At 39.8% G+C, this 22,493-nt stretch overlaps 1 protein-coding gene across 2 annotated transcripts in view; it reads right to left on the reverse strand.

The window, feature by feature from the left end:
• Positions 1-22,493, reverse strand: part of LOC128663806 (very-long-chain 3-oxoacyl-CoA reductase) — a 113,627-nt gene that overhangs the window by 89,554 nt on the left and 1,580 nt on the right. The gene's annotated exons all lie outside the window — the stretch shown is intronic.

Genomic DNA, 22,493 nt, shown 5'->3' on the forward strand with positions numbered 1-22,493 from the left:
TTTTTCCTAACAGTGTCACCAGTAACAAATGAGCCCTTCAAGTAAGCTGAAATTCCTATTCCAAGTGTCTGAAAACAGCTTACCCTTTCCCCATGGGGATATTGCCAGCCTTTTCTAGAATAAACACAGTCTGTCTAGAAAAACATAGACTGAACATACCTCATATGCAGCTTAACATGCAAACCGTTCCCCCAACTGAAGTTTTCCTGTACTCTTCAGCCCTTGTGAGAACAGCAGTGGATCTTAATTACAAAGTGCTAAGATCATAATCCTCCTTGCAGAAATCTTCATCTGTTTTTCTGCCAAAGAGTAAATAGTACACACCGGCATTTAAAATAACAAACTTTTGCTTGAGAAATAAAAAACTAACATTTTTGTCACCACACTCGCTCTGCACTTCCTAGTTACTTAGAGTAGGCAAAGAGAATGACTAGGGGTGGAGCTATATAGGCAGCTCTGCTGTGGGTGCTCTCTTTGCCACTTTCTGTAGGGGAGGAGAATATCCCACAAGTAAGGATGAATCCGTGGACTTGATACATCTTACAAGAGAAATATGCATTTTTTACACTTTTTTGTTGTCGATTTCTCACGTCATGACATAAACATGAAAAAAATGGTATTGTTTGAATCTGCTGTGTCTGCTGAAAAAAAACAACATATTGTTTGGGTAGGTTTCTCAATTAAAAATTACTTCCAGAAGTGCTTAAATATGAAAAACACTTAAAATCTCAAACAGCTCAGCACAAGGGAGGGAAATGTCTCAGCAGCAAAAGGGTTAACTCCAAACCTTTCTATCATACATATAATTAAACAATACTAATAGGAGGTGCACAACTGGACATTTCCTACAATTGTATTGGATCAGGTATATGTGTACATATATCACCATCTGGGTATCTATGTATGCTTGTCTTAGTTACTCATTTGAAGTTTGTTTATATAGACCTTGAAAATGATGTGCAGTTCTGGGGATCAATCTAAAAAAAAGTGATTGCAGACTTAGAAAAAGTTCAGAGTAGAACCACAAAACTAATAAGGAAAATTGAGATTTAAAGCTACGAGGAGAGGTTAACCCAACTGGGTTTGTTTTCTATAGAAAAAAAGGTGCTTTAGAGGAGGTTTAATTACTTTATATAAATATATTCAAGCCCCAAATACAGAGATAGTGGAAGCTCTGTTGTTTCATAGAATTTTTTGTGACAAGAGGTCACAATTTAAGGCTGGAGTTAAGGAGATTTAATCTCCAGCAACGTAAATGTTTTTTCACTGTAAGAGCAAATAAAATGGTGGAACTTATTACCTAAGGAGGTTGTAAATGCCAATACCTTAGATACATTTAAAAATGGTTTAGATGCCTTTCTGGCTAGAAAAAGAATTCAGGGATATGATTGCTGGTGTTAAATGGGTCACCCTTTTAATGGAATTATTTTAAATTCAACTGCTATTTTTGTAAGTAAATTACGATTTGTATAGGTTGAACTCGATGTACTTCTGTCTTTTTTCAACCTCATCTACTATGTTACTTGGATATTTCTGTTTTCTGTACTTTGAAGTTTAAAAAATAGTTTTGAGAAAGCAAATACCAATGTGGCCCCTCATTTAAAAAAATAAATAAAAAACATAATTTATGTAAGAACTTACCTGATAAATTCATTTCTTTCATATTAGCAAGAGTCCATGAGCTAGTGACGTATGGGATATACATTCCTACCAGGAGGGGCAAAGTTTCCCAAACCTCAAAATGCCTATAAATACACCCCTCACCACACCCACAATTCAGTTTAACGAATAGCCAAGAAGTGGGGTGATAAAAAAGTGCGAAAGCATATAAAATAAGGAATTGGAATAATTGTGCTTTATACAAAATCATAACCACCACAAGAAAAGGGCGGGCCTCATGGACTCTTGCTAATATGAAAGAAATGAATTTATCAGGTAAGTTCTTACATAAATTATGTTTTCTTTCATGTAATTAGCAAGAGTCCATGAGCTAGTGACGTATGGGATAATGATTACCCAAGATGTGGATCTTTCCACACAAGAGTCACTAGAGAGGGAGGGATAAAATAAAGACAGCCAATTCCTGCTGAAAATAATCCACACCCAAAATAAAGTTTAATGAAAAACATAAGCAGAAGATTCAAACTGAAACCGCTGCCTGAAGTACTTTTCTACCAAAAACTGCTTCAGAAGAAGAAAATACATCAAAATGGTAGAATTTAGTAAAAGTATGCAAAGAGGACCAAGTTGCTACTTTGCAAATCTGATCAACCGAAGCTTCATTCCTAAACGCCCAGGAAGTAGAAACTGACCTAGTAGAATGAGCTGTAATCCTCTGAGGCGGAGTTTTACCCGACTCAACATAGGCAAGATGAATTAAAGATTTCAACCAAGATGCCAAAGAAGCGGCAGAAGCTTTCTGGCCTTTTCTAGAACCGGAAAAGATAACAAATAGACTAGAAGTCTTTTGAAAAGACTTAGTAGCTTCAACATAATATTTCAAAGCTCTAACAACATCCAAAGAATGCAACGATTTCTCCTTAGAATTCTTAGGATTAGGACATAATGAAGGAACCACAATTTCTCTACTAATGTTGTTGGAATTCACAACCTTAGGTAAAAATTCAAAAGAAGTTCGCAACACCGCCTTATCCTGATGAAAAATCAGAAAAGGAGACTCACAAGAAAGAGCAGATAATTCAGAAACTCTTCTGGCAGAAGAGATGGCCAAAAGGAACAAAACTTTCCAAGAAAGTAATTTAATGTCCAATGAATGCATAGGTTCAAACGGAGGAGCTTGAAGAGCTCCCAGAACCAAATTCAAACTCCAAGGAGGAGAAATTGACTTAATGACAGGTTTTATACGAACCAAAGCTTGTACAAAACAATGAATATCAGGAAGAATAGCAATCTTTCTGTGAAAAAGAACAGAAAGAGCAGAGATTTGTCCTTTCAAGGAACTTGCGGACAAACCCTTATCTAAACCATCCTGAAGAAATTGTAAAATTCTCGGTATCCTAAAAGAATGCCAAGAAAAATGATGAGAAAGACACCAAGAAATATAAGTCTTCCAGACTCTATAATATATCTCTCTAGATACAGATTTACGAGCCTGTAACATAGTATTAATCACAGAGTCAGAGAAACCTCTTTGACCAAGAATCAAGCGTTCAATCTCCATACCTTTAAATTTAAGGATTTGAGATCCTGATGGAAAAAAAGGACCTTGAGACAGAAGGTCTGGTCTTAACGGAAGAGTCCACGGTTGGCAAGAGGCCATCCGGACAAGATCCGCATACCAAAACCTGTGAGGCCATGCCGGAGCTATCAGCAGAACAAACGAGCATTCCTTCAGAATCTTGGAGATTACTCTTGGAAGAAGAACTAGAGGTGGAAAGATATAGGCAGGATGATACTTCCAAGGAAGTGATAATGCATCCACTGCATCCGCCTGAGGATCCCGGGATCTGGACAGATACCTGGGAAGTTTCTTGTTTAGATGAGACGCCATCAGATCTATTTCTGGAAGTTCCCACATTTGAACAATCTGAAGAAATACCTCTGGGTGAAGAGACCATTCGCCCGGATGCAACGTTTGGCGACTTAGATAATCCGCTTCCCAATTGTCTATACCTGGGATATGAACCGCAGAGATTAGACAGGAGCTGGATTCCGCCCAAACCAAAATTCGAGATACTTCTTTCATAGCCAGAGGACTGTGAGTCCCTCCTTGATGATTGATGTATGCCACAGTTGTGACATTGTCTGTCTGAAAACAAATGAACAACTCTCTCTTCAGAAGAGGCCAAAACTGAAGAGCTCTGAAAATTGCACGGAGTTCCAAAATATTGATCGGTAATCTCACCTCCTGAGATTCCCAAACTCCTTGTGCCGTCAGAGATCCCCACACAGCTCCCCAACCTGAGAGACTTGCATCTGTTGAAATTACTGTCCAGGTCGGAAGCACAAAAGAAGCCCCCTGAATTAAACGATGGTGATCTGTCCACCACGTTAGAGAGTGTCGAACAATCGGTTTTAAAGATATTAATTGAGATATCTTTGTGTAATCCTTGCACCATTGATTCAGCATACAGAGCTGAAGAGGTCGCATGTGAAAACGAGCAAAGGGGATCGCGTCCGATGCAGCAGTCATAAGACCTAGAATTTCCATGCATAAGGCTACCGAAGGGAATGATTGTGACTGAAGGTTTCGACAAGCTGAAATCAATTTTAGACGTCTCTTGTCTGTTAAAGACAGAGTCATGGACACTGAATCTATCTGGAAACCCAGAAAGGTTACCCTTGTCTGAGGAATCAATGAACTTTTTGGTAAATTGATCCTCCAACCATGATCTTGAAGAAACAACACAAGTCGATTCGTATGAGATTCTGCTAAATGTAAAGACTGAGCAAGTACCAAGATATCGTCCAAATAAGGAAATACCACAATACCCTGTTCTCTGATTACAGACAGAAGGGCACCGAGAACCTTTGTAAAAATTCTTGGAGCTGTAGCTAGGCCAAACGGCAGAGCCACAAACTGGTAATGCTTGTCCAGAAAAGAGAATCTCAGGAACTGATAATGATCCGGATGAATCGGAATATGCAGATATGCATCCTGTAAATCTATTGTGGACATATAATGCCCTTGCTGAACAAAAGGCAAGATAGTCCTTACAGTTACCATCTTGAACGTTGGTATCCTTACATAACGATTCAATATTTATAGATCCAGAACTGGTCTGAAGGAATTCTCCTTCTTTGGTACAATGAAGAGATTTGAATAAAACCCCATCCCCTGTTCCGGAACTGGAACTGGCATAATTACTCCAGCCAACTCTAGATCTGAAACACAATTCAGAAATGCTTGAGCTTTCACTGGATTTACTGGGACACGGGAAAGAAAAAACATAATTTATGTAAGAACTTACCTGATAAATTCATTTCTTTCATATTAGCAAGAGTCCATGAGCTAGTGACGTATGGGATATACATTCCTACCAGGAGGGGCAAAGTTTCCCAAACCTTAAAATGCCTATAAATACACCCCTCACCACACCCACAATTCAGTTTAACGAATAGCCAAGAAGTGGGGTGATAAAAAAGTGCGAAAGCATATAAAATAAGGAATTGGAATAATTGTACTTTATACAAAAAAATCATAACCACCACAAAAAGGGTGGGCCTCATGGACTCTTGCTAATATGAAAGAAATGAATTTATCAGGTAAGTTCTTACATAAATTATGTTTTCTTTCATGTAATTAGCAAGAGTCCATGAGCTAGTGACGTATGGGATAATGATTACCCAAGATGCGGATCTTTCCACACAAGAGTCACTAGAGAGGGAGGGATAAAATAAAGACAGCCAATTCCTGCTGAAAATAATCCACACCCAAAATAAAGTTTAATAAAAAACATAAGCAGAAGATTCAGACTGAAACCGCTGCCTGAAGTACTTTTCTACCAAAAACTGCTTCAGAAGAAGAAAATACATCAAAATGGTAGAATTTAGTAAAAATATGCAAAGAGGACCAAGTTGCAGCTTTGCAAATCTGATCAACCGAAGCTTCATTCCTAAACGCCCAGGAAGTAGAAACTGACCTGGTAGAATGAGCTGTAATCCTCTGAGGCGGAGTTTTACCCGACTCAACATAGGCAAGATGAATTAAAGATTTCAACCAAGATGCCAAAGAAATGGCAGAAGCTTTCTGGCCTTTTCTAGAACCGGAAAAGATAACAAATAGACTAGAAGTCTTTCGGAAAGACTTAGTAGCTTCAACATAATATTTCAAAGCTCTAACAACATCCATAAAAATGCAATGCTTTCTCCTTAGAATTCTTAGGATTAGGACATAATGAAGGAACCACAATTTCTCTACTAATGTTGTTGGAATTCACAACTTTAGGTAAAAATTCAAAAGAAGTTCGCAACACCGCCTTATCCTGATGAAAAATCAGAAAAGGAGACTCACAAGAAAGAGCAAATAATTCAGAAACTCTTCTGGCAGAAGAGATGGCCAAAAGGAACAAAACTTTCCAAGAAAGTAATTTAATGACCAATGAATGCATAGGTTCAAAGGGAGGAGCTTGAAAAGCTCCCAGAACCAAATTCAAACTCCAAGGAGGAGAAATTGACTTCCTCAGCTTCTGCATATTGTGACGCAGTATCAGACATGGGCCTTAAAACATCTGCGCGCTCTGCATTACGTCTAACCCCAGAGCTATCGCGCTTTCCTCTGAATTCAGGCAGTCTGGCTAATACCGCTGACAGGGTATTATCCATGATTGCCGCCATGTCCTGCAAAGTAATCGCTATGGGCGTCTTTGATGTACTTGGCGCCATTTTAGCGTGAGTCCCTTGAGCGGGAGTCAAAGGGTCCGACACGTGGGGAGAGTTAGTCGGCATAACTTCCCCCTTGTCAGAATCCTCTGGTGATAATTATTTTAAAGATAACAGCTGATCTTTATTGTTTAAAGTGAAATCAATACATTTAGTACACATTCTCCTATGGGGTTCCACCATGGCTTTTAAACATAATGAACAAGGAGTTTCCTCTATGTCAGACATGTTTATACAGACTAGCAATGAGACTAGCAAGCTTGGAAAACACTTTAAATCAAGTTAACAAGCAATATAAAAAAAAAAAACGTTACTGTGCCTTTAAGAGAAACAAATTTTGCCAAAATTTGAAATAACAGTGAAAAAAGGCAGTTAAACTAACTAAATTTTTACAGTGTATGTAACAAGTTAGCAGAGCATTGCACCCACTTTCAAATGGATGATTAACCCCTTAATACAAAAAACAGATTAACAAAACGAAAAATATGTTTTTTAAACAGTCATAACAACTGCCACAGCTCCTACTTTTGAAGCCTTTTGAGCCCTTCAGAGATGTCCTATAGCATGCAGGGGACTGCTGAGGGAAGCTGAATGTCACAGTTTGTAATTTTAACTGCACCAACTGTAACTTTTATACTATAACAGTGGAAAGCCTCAGGAAACTGTTTCTAGGCAAAAATAAAGCCAGCCATGTGGAAAAAACTAGGCCCCAATAAGTTTTATCACCAAAGCATATATAAAAACGATTAAACATGCCAGCAAACGTTTTATATTGCACATTAATCAGAGTATATACCTCTGATAGCAAGCCTGATACTAGTCGCTATTAAATCACTGTATTTAGGCTTTAACTTACATTAATCCGGTATCAGCAGCATTTTCTAGCAAATTCCATCCCTAGAAAAACGTAACTGCACATACCTTATTGCAGGATACCCTGCACGCCATTCTCCCTCTGAAGTTACCTTACTCCTCAGACATATGTGAGAATAGCAGTGGATCTTAGTTACTTCTGCTAAGATCATAGAAAAACGCAGGCAGATTCTTCTTCTAAATGCTGCCTGAGATAAAATAGCACAACTCCGGTACCATTTAAAAACAATAAACTTTTGATTGAAGAAAAAACTAACTATATTTTACCACTTTCCTCTTACTACCTCCAGCTATGTTGAGAGCTTGCAAGAGAATGACTGGATATGGCAGTTAGGGGAGGAGCTATATAACAGCTCTGCTGTGGGTGATCCTCTTGCAACTTCCTGTTGGGAAGGAGAATATCCCACAAGTAATGGATGATCCATGGACTGGATACACCTAACAAGAGAAATAGAGTAGTGTTTAGTATGAAGATGAAAACCTGAGAATTTGCCATTATGTTGACTACAGCACAAAAACAACTGAAACCAGCTATTTCTTTTACTCTCTCAGTTTGTGTAAAATATCTGTACAAAGTTCTTAAAGCCCTGATACTTCATAGTATGCTATTCAGATCACAAGAAGTGCTAGAGATTTTACTCTATAATATGATTTCATCTATTGCCTGTTATACTGTTAATTACTTGTCAGTGTCACTATGTAAACAGAAAAGAAGACAAAATTATAGAGCTGACCAGTTACCACAAATATTATATTATTTCTAGACTGTTTTGCTGCCATGGAAAAGAATATTGCTTTTTTCCTGTTCCTTTTAAATCACTTAATTTTGGCCCATCTTTTAAGTATAATTGGAATTAGACAAGGAGTTAAGGTAAGAGGTATTTAATAGGAACAATTCCATACAAAAATGCACCCTATTGACACTTCAAAGCAGCTGTAACTTCAGCTTAGAAGCAACTTCTTACTCACAGTTTGTTGAACTGGTGCTATCTTACCATTACTTTCAGGATACACTTCCAAAATAATTACTGTTCTATTTCTATAATGTTCAGTTGCTTTTTTTTTACATTCTCAACAACATTAGTCATATATAAGATCTCTTCCCTACCCTATTTCAACACTACATGCACTTTAATCTGACCCTCTCTCCTTCACTCTTCACTTATCTCCTCCCATGAACTTTTGTCCGGCCTTCTAACCCTTTCTGTTTCTTATTCCTGTAAGAGGAAATAGAAACATCACTTTAAACCAAACTTTCATCTACTTTTATTATCACTAATTCAACTTTTGATCGCAGGAGACATTTCAATTCCCAACCTGCACCTACAGCTCACATAACCTCTGATCCATTAACTGCTTCTCCTCTTCTGCAATGTCGCCTTTCTCCTGTGCTCTTTGGAATGCACATTCTGTCAGCAATAAAATTTAAGACCTCTTTATGTCTAAATCCATTAACTTTTTTTGCAGTAGCTAAAACCTTCCTATTAGCTTCAGAGACAGTTTCTTTAGCTGCATTTTGTTTTGGTGGCCTGCAATTTAGCCATCCACCTTGGTCTAGTGACACGAAGGGATGAGGTGCTGGCATCTTCTTTTTAGTGTATTATCTGCCACTCTTTCAGCTCCTTTGAAGGTCACACTATTGGTATTTTCTCTCCTCTCTCTCTGGATCTAGTGTCATCCTGGAACCCATAATCATACACACCATTGCTAAGTCAATTTACTGTCTGGCTACTCCACGTTTTTTTCTTCCAACAGTTCAATTTTCATTAGAAAATACCTTTCTCAGATGTTGCTTCCAAACTTTCTCTTTTTAACTTCTTCCCTTGTAACTTCTTCCCTTCCTCTCCCAGTGGACATCTCCTCCAATCCGACATTGACCACATATTATTTTATCTCTACTTAGTCTCTCAATTCTCCAACACTCTGCTTCCTCTTTCTAACCACCATCTCATAATGTGAACTCTCACTTTACTCTCTCAGCTCCCAGTACAACCATTAAAAAAAAAGAAGTCACATAATCTACACCCCTTCTACATTGCCAAACCTTGCTGCTGAACACTATATTCACCCTCTAGCACCTGCCCTTGACAATCTAAGTCCCACATGTGGCACTTCAAATGTAAATCCTACTGCCAAAAATTCTGTCCTCTACAAATTCATATGCCACTGTCTGTACTCTAAGCAACCATAGTTCCAAACTCTTTGCTGCCCTGTTCTCAGATGCAAAACCCATCTCCTCTACCTTTTATTCACAACACTCCTCACTAACACTGTAAACAACTTTCAAAGTTGACAGCATTCACCTTCTTTTTTACCTCTTTGCTGATTTATATACTGTCAACCACCCCATCCTTCTAAACACTCAACATTCCTTTTTATTCTATCATGGATGGAATCCTGCCTTTCCAACTGCTCCTTCAGTGTCTCCTTCTCAGTCCTGGCCCTCCTTCTCTTCTCTATTGACATTTACTTCCTGATAAACTTGTGTGGGCTCCAACATCATCAATGTGCTGATGAAACCCAAAGCTATGTGTTGTCTTGCACCCTATTTGTCTCCTATATATCTTCTTAATGGCATCCCATTACCTAAAAATAATTATTTCCAATATTTAACTTTTACTGATCCTTTTCTATCATGTCCCCAACACCTAAAATATTACTGTTGACAAATTTACTGTACATTCACCACAATCAAATACATCCAATGCCTTGGAGTATTACTTGCCCCTGCCCTCTCCCTACAATCAATTCTCACTTAAGTGCCCAATAATAGCATTATATTGTAATGTATATTGTAGTTGTCTTTCCTTCCTATCCCGAGACCTCCAAAGTGAGATAAACAACTCTCAAGCTAAATTCACATCTACTTGCTCATCATATCACATCTTCACTAGCTCCCTTCTAATTGGCTAACTACTGAATGTCTTCACTTCAATGTATACTAAATGCTGCTGGCAAGGGTATCCCCCTCTCACACTCTTCCTCCACAGCTACTCTTAGATGCCAGTCCCTACAATGGCTATCACTTTCTTCCAGGGTCAAATGTAAAATTCTTACCCACAGCTACAAACCCATCCACAGTACTGCACCCCACTATATCACCTGATTGCTACACTTGCCTACTACTTTGCTATGCTTCAGAATGTGGCCTCTTAAATAAAAGAGACTGCAAAAATATATTTTATTTTGAAAAAGTAGAATTTAATATTTTTCTTTCAAGTGTTGCAATTGCTGACAGTCAAATGTCCATTTTAGATAGAAAGTAAACTATTTGTTGTCTTCTACTGCTGCTGAACAGTTCAGAAGGTGATGCATGCACTTCTATTATCCGTAATTATGAAACCACCCTTGTAGAATCCTCAGCCCTTCTGGAACTAGAAGTAATTTACCCGATATGCCTCAATGATGCATTGTACTATCTAGGTTGAAATGGTAGTTTTTGCTGATGAGAGACCTTTGTGATGTCTATATGGAAAAAACATAATTTATGTAAGAACTTACCTGATAAATTAATTTCTTTCACATTGGCAAGAGTCCATGAGCTAGCGACGTATGGGATATACAATCCTACCAGGAGGGGCAAAGTTTCCCAAACCTCAAAATGCCTATAAATACACCCCTCACCACACCCACAATTCAGTTTAACGAATAGCCAAGTAGTGGGTGATAAAGAAAGGAGTAAAAAGCATCAGAATTTGGAAATAATTGTGCTTTATACAAAAAAATCATAACCACTATAAAAAGGGTGGGCCTCATGGACTCTTGCGAATATGAAAGAAATGAATTTATCAGGTAAGTTCTTACATAAATTATGTTTTCTTTCATGTAATTGGCAAGAGTCCATGAGCTAGTGATGTATGTTATAGCAATACCCAAGATGTGGAACTCCACGCAAGAGTAACTAGAGAGGGAGGGATAAAATAAAAACAGCCATTTTCCGTTGAAAAAAAATAAATAAAAAAATTAATCCACAACCCAAAATATAAGTTTATTCTCATAAATGAAAAGAAAAACTTAAACCATAAGCAGAAGAATCAAACTGAAACAGCTGCCTGAAGAAAGTTTCTACCAAAAACTGCTTCTGAAGAAGCAAATACTTCAAAACGGTAGAATTTAGTAAATGTATGCAAAGAAGACCAAGTTGCTGCTTTGCAAATCTGATCAACTGAAGCTTCATTCTTAAAAGACCATGAAGTGGAGACTGATCTAGTAGAATGAGCTGTGATTCTCTTAGGTGGGGCTTGACCCGACTCCAAATAAGCTTGATGAATCATAAGCTTTAACCACGAAGCCAAGGAAATAGCAGAAGTCTTCTGACCTTTCCTAGAACCAGAAAAGATAACAAATAGACTAGAAGTCTTCCTGAAATCTTTAGTAGCTTCAACATAATATTTCAAAGCTCTTACCACTTTCAAAGAATGTAAGGATATCTCCAAATAATTCTTAGGATTAGGACACAAGGAAGGGACAACAATTTCTCTATTAATGTTGTTAGAATTCACAACCCCTTAGGTAAGAATTTAAATGAAGTCCGCAAAACCGCCTTATCCTGATGAAAAATCAGAAAAGGAGATTCACAAGAAAGAGCAGATAATTCAGAAACTCTTCTAGCAGAAGAGATGGCCAAAAGGAACAACACTTTCCAAGAAAGTAGTTTAATGTCCAAAGAATGCATAGGCTCAAAAGGAGGAGCATGTAAAGCCTTAAAAACCAAATTAAGACTCCAAGGAGGAGAGATTGATTAAATGACAGGCTTGATACGAACCAAAGTCTGTACAAAACAGTGAATATCAGAAAGTTTAGTAATCTTTCTGTGAAATAAAACAGAAAGAGCAGAGATTTGTCCCTTCAAGGAACTTGCAGACAAACCCTTATCCAAACCACCCTGAAGAAATTTTAAAATTCTAGGAAATCTGAAAGAATGCTAAGAGAATTTATGAGAAGAACACCATGAAATATAAATCTTCCAAACTCGATAATAAATCTTTCTAGAAATAGATTTACGAGCCTGTAACATAGTATTAATCACTGAGTCAGAGAAACCTCTATGACTAAGCACTAGGCGTTCAATTTCCATACCTTCAAATTTAATGATTTGAGATCCTGATGGAAAAACGGACCTTGAGACAGAAGGTCCAGACATATTGTAAGTGGACAAGGTTGGCAACTGGACATCCAAACAAGATCCGCATATCAAAACCTGTGAGGCCATGCTGGAGCCACCAGCAACACAAATGATTGCTCAATGATGATTTTGGAGATCACTCTTGGAAGAAGAACTAGAGGCTGGAAAATATAAGCAGGTTGATAACACCAAGGAAGTGTCAACGCATCCACTGCTTCCGCCTGAGGATCCCTGGACCTGGACAGGTACCTAGGAAGTTTCTTGTTTAGATGAGAAGCCATCAGATCTATTTAGGGAAGACCCCAAATCTGAACAACCTGAGAAAACACATCTGGATGGAGGGACCACTCCCCGGATGTAAAGTCTGACGGCTGAGATAATCCACCTCCCAATTGTCTATACCTGGGAAATGAACTGCAGAAATTAGACAGGAGCTGGATTCTGCCCAAGCAAGTATCCGAGATACTTCTTTCATAGCTTGGGGACTATGAGTCCCACCCTGATGATTGACATATGCCACAGTTGTGATATTGTCTGTCTGAAAACAAATGAACGGTTCTCTCTTCAACAGAGGCAAAATCAGAAGAGCCCTGAAAATCCCATGGAGTTCCAAAATATTGATAGGTAATCTGGCCTCTTGAGATTTCCAAACCCCTTGTGCTGTCAGAGATCCCCAAACAGCTCCCCTACCTGAAAGACTCACATCTGTTGTGATCACAGTCCAGTTTGGACGAACAAAAGAGGCCCCTTGAACTATACAATGGTGATCTAACCACCAAGTCAGAGATAGTCGAACATTGGGATTTAAGGATATTAATTGTGATATCCTTGTATAATCCCTGCACCATTGGTTCAGCATACAAAGCTAAAGAGGTCTCATGTGAAAACGATTAAAGGGGATCGCGTCCGATGCTGCAGTCATGAGACCTAAAACCTCCATGCACATAGCTACTGAAGGGAATGACTGAAACTGAAGGTTCCGACAGGCTGCAACCAATTTTAAATGTCTCTTCTCTGTTAGAGACAGAGTCATGGACACTGAATCTATCTGGAAACCTTAAAAAGGAGACCCTTGTCTGAGGAATCAAAGAACTTTTTGGTAAATTAATCCTCCTCCCATGTTTTCGAAAAAACAACCCTAGTTGATTTGTGTGAGATTCTGCAGAACGTAAAGACTGAACTAGTACCAAGATATCGTCCAAATAGGGAAACACCGCAATACCCCGCTCTCTGATTACAGAGAGTAGGGCACTCAGAACCTTTGAAAAGATTATTGGAGCTGTTGCTAGGCCAAAAGGAAGAGCGAAAAATTGGTAATGCTTGTCTAGAAAAGAGAATCTCAGAAACTAATAATGATCTGGATGAATCGGAATATGAAGATATGCATCCTGCAAGTCTATTGTGGACATGAAGGGGCATATGTAACAAGCTCCGAATGGAGCTTGATGCCCTGTGTTTCTGGTGAGCCAGGAGGCTCACCAGAAACAGCAGTTATGAAGCAGCGGTCACAAAGACCGCTGCTCCATAACCTGTCCACCTGCTCTGACATCTGACATCTATCTATACATTTAATTGTTTTCCTTTCTGGACAGAAAGAAGGTAACAGTTTATTGAATATACAAAACAACTTTAGGTGACATTTCTGGAACTGAAAGCAACAGTGCCTTGTTCTGATGTAATACTAAAGGTCAGGTGATTGTATCCTCTCTGCTCTGGCAAGATTATCTAAGATGTCTCATCAGTACTGCGGGTTTCCTCAAATAATTTAAAAAGGCACATTTTAGCTTAAAGGGACACTGAACCCAAATTTTTTCTTTCGTGATTTAGATAGAGCATGCAATTTTAAGCAACTTTCTAATTTACTCCTATTATCAATTTTTCTTTGTTCTTTTGTTATCTTATTTGAAAAAGAAGGCATCTAAGCTTTTTTCTTGGTTCAGACCTCTAGGCAGCACTTTTTGATTGGTGGATGATTTTATCCACCAATCAGCAAGGACAACCCAGGTTGTTCACCAAAAATGGGCCGGCATCTAAACTTACATTCTTGCATTTCAAATAAAGATACCAAGAGAATAAAAAAAATTAGGAGTAAATTAGAAAGTTGCTTAAAATTGTGTGCTCTATCTGAATCATAAAAGAAAAAATTTGGGTTCAGTGTCCCTTTAAGAGCTATATGCATTTGTAATTGGCTGAAGGCTGTCACATGATACAAGGGGACTGGAAATAGACATGACTGAACTTTTTTAGAAAAATACTACTACTCATTTGAAGTTCAGACTAAGGGGCCTATCTATCAAGCTCCGAAAGGAGCTTGATGGCCCGTGTTTCTGGCGAGTCTTCAGACTCGCCAGAAACAGCAGTTATGAAGCAGCAGTCACAAAGGCCGCTGCTCCATAACCCTGCCCGCCTGCTCTGAGCAGGCGGACAGGAATCGCAACAATTCAACCCGATCGAGTACGATCGGGTTGATTGACACCCCCTGCTGGTGGCCGATTGGCCGCGAGTCTGCAGGGGGCGGCGTTGCACCAGCAGCTCTTGTGAGCTGCTGGTGCGATGTTAAATGCGGAGAGCGTATTGCTCTCCGCATTCAGCGAGGTCTGGCGGACCTGATCCGCACTGTCGGATCAGGTCCGCCAGACTTTGTTAAATAGAGGCCAATGTACTATTGCATTGTCTTTGTATCATGCATTTGTTGATTATAGAAATCTACTGTATTTTCTGGTCCTTTAAAGTGATGTTAAATCTTAGCGTTTGTGAAATGCTAGGATTTACCATTGGAACAAATAAAGGGGACTTTTATTCATGAAGTATAAAATACTTCATTCTGAAAGCTCCTTTATTTGTTTGCAGCGTTTGCTGCACTGAGCTGCTAAGGCAGCCCACGACAGAACGCTATTTGAATGAGAGGTGACGTTTCCACCTCTTAGCCAATAGCTGTGCGGGAAACCCTGCTTGCCGCCATAATATACGGCGCCAAGCCGGATTTTATACTTCATGAATGAAAGTCCCCTTTACTCGTTCCAATGGTAAATCATCATGCAAAAAATCCCAAAGATTCCATTCTATAAAATCTGTTATAGATATTTTATTATGTTGAATCACCCAGTTTGAAAAAAGAAAATCTAATTTCTATGATAAGCTGAAGTAGCAGATTTTATACCACACACAAGTTCTGATACCTATAACTGGTTATGTCTAGTGTCGCAACTTCGTCCACTCAGCAACAAGGCTGCCAACATCATCATCAGAGGACTGGTATGGAAAAATCTTGAGACAGAACTGGAAACAGTGGATTTATCTTTACCATGATGGTCTTTATGCTAATTGCCTGAGTAACACGTACCATGGCATCCAGTGGCAAAGTAGAAGGATCCAATAAAATAAAAAGATATCATACAAACGTTTTATTTTCAGAGTACCATAACAATAAAGTCCCTTAAAGGGACATTAAACCCCAAAAAAATGTATTTTATGATTCAGATAGAGAATACAATTTTAAACAACATTCCAATTTACTTCTATTATCTCATTTACTTCATTCTTCATATATCCTTTGTTGAAGAAATAGCAATTCACACGGATGAGCCAATCACACGTGGCATCTATGTGCAGCCACCAACCAGCAGCTACTGAGCCTATCTATTAAGCACAGGGTATCAAGAGAATAAAGCTTATTAGATAACAGAAGTAAATTAGAAAGTTGTTTAAAATTGCATGCTCTATCTTAATCATGAAAGAAAAAAATGTGTTTCATGTCCGTTTAAGCCTGATCCAAAAGGCTCAAATTCTATCCCAAACTGGGACTGCCAATAACATTCAAACAACTAATACAATTTAAAAAAATACATATTCTGATAGTCTAGTCTTTATTTGAATACATTACTATGTCTATAATGTATTTAGTGTTTCAAGTCCCTTTAAAGGAAGACAAGGATTTATTCGAAATACAAAACAAATATATTTCCAATTTGCTTACAAGTATTTTTAAATACTGCAGTATTTGCTGCCCAAGGTACCAGATCTTTTCAAGGTCTAAATGCAGTTGTGCAAGTTTTTCCCACACGTGTTGGCTCGTGAACTCTCACCATCTGATGAAAGAAAAGAGAATACTCTACCGTGTAACAGCATTTTATTATTGCACTTTTGCTTGGATATATTTATATGCAAAAGTCAGTTCCACATAACAATGCACTGCTGGGAGCTAGCTGAACACATAAGATGAGCCAACAACAAGAGGCATATGTATGCAGTCGCCAATCACCAGCTAGCTTCCAGTAGTTATTTGCTGCTCCTGAGCCTACCTAATTATGTTTTTCAACAAAAGCACACCAAGGGCTAGATTTACTAACCCACGGACAGATACAGTACAAAGCAAATTTGATACTTAAAGTACAGTGTACTAAGTCTCCTAAAACCTCAGACTGAGTACAGACCATTTAAATTTGATATCGACCTACATATACCTTTACATTTAAAATTAAAAGTTTAATTATGCATGGTGAAATAAACCTTGCAATGCATGATTGATTTCTACTTATTTTTCATGTAATGTTGTAGTTAACTCTTCTACACACTACCTAGTGATTGCTAGATACATACCTGAACTCAATTATATCTGTCCCTAATTGGCTACAGCAATAGAGATAAGATAATTAACACACAGTTTTTCAAAGGATGTGTCCTTGGATTGCAAACCAATTCAAATATTAGAAAAATATAATTTATTCATTTCTCCTGTAGTGTAGTCAGTCCACGGGTCACCCATTACTTATGGGAATTATAACTCCTCCCTAACAGGAAGTGCAAGAGGATCACCCAAGCAGAGCTGCTACATAGCTCCTCCCCTCTACGTCATATCCAGTCATTCGACCGAAACCATACGAGAAAGGAGAAACTATAGGGTGCAGTGGTGACTGGAGTTTAATTAAAATTTAAACCTGCCGTAAAAACAGGGCGGGCCGTGGACTGACTACACTACAGGAGAAATGAATTTATCAGGTAAGCATAAATTATATTTTCTCCTGTTAAGTGTAGTCAGTCCACGGGTCATCCATTACTTATGGGATACCAATACCAAAGCTAAAAGTACACGGATGACGGGAGGGACAGGCAGGATCTTTACACGGAAGGAACCACTGCCTGTAGAACCTTTCTCCCAAAAACAGCCTCCGAAGAAGCAAAAGTGTCAAATTTGTAAAATTTTGAAAAAGTGTGAAGTGAAGACCAAGTTGCAGCCTTGCAAATCTGTTCAACAGAGGCCTCATTCTTAAAGGCCCAAGTGGAAGCCACAGCTCTAGTAGAATGAGCTGTAATCCTTTCAGGAGGCTGCTGTCCAGCAGTCTCATAGGCTAAACGTATTATGCTACGAAGCCAAAAAGAGAGAGAGGTAGCCGAAGCTTTTTGACCTCTCCTCTGTCCAGAATAAACGACAAACAGGGAAGAAGTTTGACGAAAATCTTTAGTTGCCTGCAAATAAAATTTTAGGGCACGGACGACGTCCAGATTGTGCAAAAGTCGTTCCTTCTTTGAAGAAGGGTTAGGGCACAATGATGGAACAACAATCTCTTGATTGATATTCTTGTTAGTGACTACCTTAGGTAAGAACCCAGGTTTAGTACGCAGAACTACCTTGTCTGAATGAAAAATCAGATAAGGAGAATCACAATGTAAGGCCGATAACTCAGAGACTCTTCGAGCCGAGGAAATAGCCATTAAAAACAGAACTTTCCAAGATAACAGCTTGATATCGATGGAATGAAGGGGTTCAAACGGAACACCTTGCAGAATGTTAAGAACTAAGTTTAAGCTCCACGGCGGAGCAACAGTCTTAAACACAGGCTTAATCCTAGCCAAAGCCTGACAAAAAGCCTGAACGTCTGGAACTTCTGCCTGACGTTTGTGTAAAAGGATAGACAGAGCTGAAATCTGTCCCTTTAACGAACTAGCAGATAAACCCTTTTCTAAACCCTCTTGTAGAAAAGACAATATCCTAGGAATCCTAACCTTACTCCATGAGTAACTCTTGGATTCGCACCAATATAAGTATTTACGCCATATTTTATGGTAAATTTTCCTGGTAACAGGCCTCCTAGCCTGTATTAAGGTATCAATCACTGACTCCGAGAATCCACGCTTTGATAGAATCAAGCGTTCAATCTCCATGCAGTCAGCCTCAGAGAAATTAGATTTGGATGTTTGAAAGGACCCTGAATCAGAAGGTCCTGTCTCAGAGGCAGAGACCATGGTGGACAGGACGACATGTCCACTAGATCTGCATACAAGGTCCTGCGTCGCCACGCAGGCGCTATTAGAATCACCGATGCTCTCTCCTGTTTGATCCTGGCAATCAATCGAGGAAGCATCGGGAAAGGTGGAAACACATAAGCCATGTTGAAGACCCAAGGTGCTGTCAGAGCATCTATCAGCACCGCTCCCGGGTCCCTGGACCTGGATCCGTAACAAGGAAGCTTGGCATTCTGGCGAGACGCCATGAGATCCAGATCTGGTTTGCCCCAATAATGAAGCAGTTGGGCAAACAGCTCCGGATGAAGTTCCCACTCCCCCGGATGAAAGGTCTGGTGACTTAGAAAATCCGCCTCCCAGTTCTCCACGCCTGGGATGTGGATCACTGACAGGTGGCAAGAGTGAGACTCTGCCCAGCGAATTATCTTTGAGACTTCCATCATCGCTAGGGAACTCCTTGTTCCTCCTTGATGGTTGATGCAAGCCACAGTCGTGATGTTGTCCGACTGAAACCTGAAGAACCTCAGAGTTGCTAACTGAGGCCAAGCCAGAAGAGCATTGAAAATTGCTCTTAATTCCAGAATGTTTTTTGGAAGGAGTCTCTCCTCCTGAGTCCATGATCCCTGAGCCTTCAGGGAATTCCAGACTGCGCCCCAACCTAGAAGGCTGGCGTCTGTTGTTACAATCGTCCGATCTGGCCTGCGGAAGGGCAACCCCTTGGACAGATGTGGCCGAGAAAGCCACCATAGAATAGAATCTCTGGTCTCTTGATCCAGATTTAGCAGAGGGGACAAATCTGAGTAATCCCCATTCCACTGACTTAGCATGCACAATTGCAGCGGTCTGAGATGCAGGCGCGCAAATGGTACTATGTCCATTGCCGCTACCATTAAGCCGATTACCTCCATGCACTGAGCCACTGACGGGTGTTGAATGGAATGAAGGACACGGCAAGCATTTAGAAGTTTTGATAACCTGTCCTCCGTCAGGTAAATTTTCATTTCTACAGAATCTATAAGAGTCCCTAGAAAGGGAACTCTTGTGAGTGGCAATAGAGAACTCTTTTCTACGTTCACCTTCCACCCATGCGACCTTAGAAATGCCAGAACTAACTCTGTATGAGACTTGGCAGTTTGGAAACTTGACGCTTGTATCAGAATGTCGTCTAGGTACGAAGCTACCGCTATGCCTTGCGGTCTTAGTACCACCAGAAGAGAGCCCAGAACCTTTGTAAAGATTCTTGGAGCCCTAGCTAACCCGAAGGGAAGAGCTACAAACTGGTAATGCCTGTTTAGGAAGGCAAATCTTAGATACCGGTAATGATCCTTGTGAATCGGTATGTGAAGGTAGGCATCCTTTAAATCCACTGTGGTCATGTACTGACCCTCTTGGATCATGGGTAAGATGGTTCGAATAGTTTCCATTTTGAGCGATGGAACTCTTAGGAATTTGTTTAGGATCTTTAAGTCCAAGATTGGTCTGAAGGTTCCCTCTTTTTTGGGAACCACAAACAGATTTGAATAGAATCCTTGCCCGTATTCCGACCGCGGAACTGGGTGGATCACTCCCATTAGTAAGAGGTCTTGTACTGATCCTGGACATCTCTTGCCCAAGCCTGGGCAAAGAGAGAAAGTCTGCCCCCCACTATATCCGTTTCCGGATCGGGGGCCCCCACTTCATGCTGTCTTAGGGGCAGCAGCAGGTTTTCTGGCCTGCTTGCCCTTGTTCCAGGACTGGTTAGGTTTCCAGCCCTGTCTGTAGCGAGCAACAGTTCCTTCCTGTCTTGGAGCGGAGGAAGTTGATGCTGCTCCTGCCTTGAAGTTACGTAAGGCATGAAAATTAGACTGTTTAGCCTTTGGTTTGGCCCTGTCTTGAGGCAGGGCATGGCCCTTACCTCCAGTAATGTCAGCGATAATTTCTTTCAAGCCGGGCCCGAATAATGTCTGCCCTTTGAAAGGAATATTAAGCAATTTAGATTTAGAAGTCACATCAGCTGACCAGGATTTAAGCCACAGCGCTCTGCGCGCTTGAATGGCGAATCCGGAGTTCTTAGCCGTAAGTTTGGTTAAGTGTACTACGGCATCAGAAATAAATGAATTAGCTAGCTTAAGGGCTTTAAGCTTGTTCATAATCTCATCCAATGGAGCTGTGCTAAGGGTCTCTTCCAGAGACTCAAACCAGAATGCCGCCGCAGCAGTGACAGGAGCGATGCATGCAAGGGGTTGTAATATAAAACCTTGCTGAACAAACATTTTCTTAAGGTAACCCTCTAACTTTTTATCCATTGGATCTGAAAAAGCACAGCTATCCTCCACCAGGATAGTGGTGCGCTTAGCCAGAGTAGAAACTGCTCCTTCCACCTTAGGGACCGTCTGCCATAGGTCCCGTGTGGTGGCGTCTATTGGAAACATTTTTCTAAATATAGGAGGGGGTGAAAAGGGCACACCGGGTCTATCCCACTCCTTGTTAACAATTTCTGTAAGCCTTTTAGGTATAGGAAAAACGTCAGTACACGCCGGTACCGCAAAATATTTATCCAGCCTACATACTTTCTCTGGAATTGCAACCGTGTTACAATCATTCAGAGCCGCTAATACCTCCCCTAGTAATACACGGAGGTTCTCAAGCTTAAATTTAAAATTTGAAATCTCTGAATCCAGTTTACTTGGATCAGATCCGTCACCCACAGAATGAAGCTCTCCGTCCTCATGTTCTGCAAATTGTGACGCAGTATCAGACATGGCTCTACTATTATCAGCGCACTCTGTTCTTACCCCAGAGTGATCGCGTTTACCTCTTAATTCTGGCAATTTAGATAGTACTTCAGTCATAACATTAGCCATGTCTTGCAAAGTGATTTGTATGGGCCGCCCTGATGTACTTGGCGCCACAATATCACGCACCTCCTGAGCGGGAGGCGAAGGTACTGACACGTGAGGAGAGTTAGTCGGCATAACTTCCCCCTCGTTGTCTGGTGATATTTTTTTAACATATAAAGTTTGACTTTTATTCAAAGTAACATCTATACATTGAGTGCACAAATTTCTATTGGGCTCCACATTGGCCTTTAAACATAGTGAACAAACAGATTCATCTGTGTCAGGCATGTTTAAACAGACTAGCAATAACACTAGCAAGCTTGGAAAAAACTTTTAAATAAATTTACAAGCTATATAAAAAACGCTACTGCGCCTTTAAGAAACATAAAAATGTGACACAGTTGAATTAACAATGAACCAAATATGTTAAAACAACCAAATTTTAACAGAAGATGTATAAAGTTAGCAGAGGATTGCACCCACCAGCAAAAGGATGATTAACCCCTTAATACCCAAAACGGATAACAGTTGAAATAATAAACGTTTTTATCACAGTCAAACACACTGTCACAGGTCTGCTGTGACTGACTACCTCCCTCAAAACTAGTTTTGGAGACCCCTGGGCTCTGTAGAGACGTCCTGGAACATGGAGGAAGAAATAGGAAGACTGTGACTAAATTTTTACTGCGCAATAAAGCGCTAAAATAGGCCCCTCCCACTCATATTACAACAGTGGGGAAGCTCAGTAAACTGTTTTTATGCAGAAAAAAACGACAGCCATGTGGTAAAAATCATGCCCATAAAGTTTTATCACCAAGTACCTCAGAAAAAACGATTAACATGCCAGTAAACGTTTTAAAATTGAAAATTATGAAGTGTTATTAATAAGCCTGCTGCTAGTCGCTTTCACTGCAGTGCAGGCTCAAATATTACTTTAATATTGACAGTATTTTCTTAGTGAAATTCCATTCCCCAGAAATACCTCAGAGTATACATACATACATATCAGCCTGATACCAGTCGCTACTACTGCATTTAAGGCTGCACTTACATTACATCGGTATTAGCAGTATTTTCTCAGTCAATTCCAT

Source organism: Bombina bombina, chromosome 6, assembly GCF_027579735.1.
Source record: "Bombina bombina isolate aBomBom1 chromosome 6, aBomBom1.pri, whole genome shotgun sequence".
NCBI classification, from domain to species: domain Eukaryota; kingdom Metazoa; phylum Chordata; class Amphibia; order Anura; family Bombinatoridae; genus Bombina; species Bombina bombina.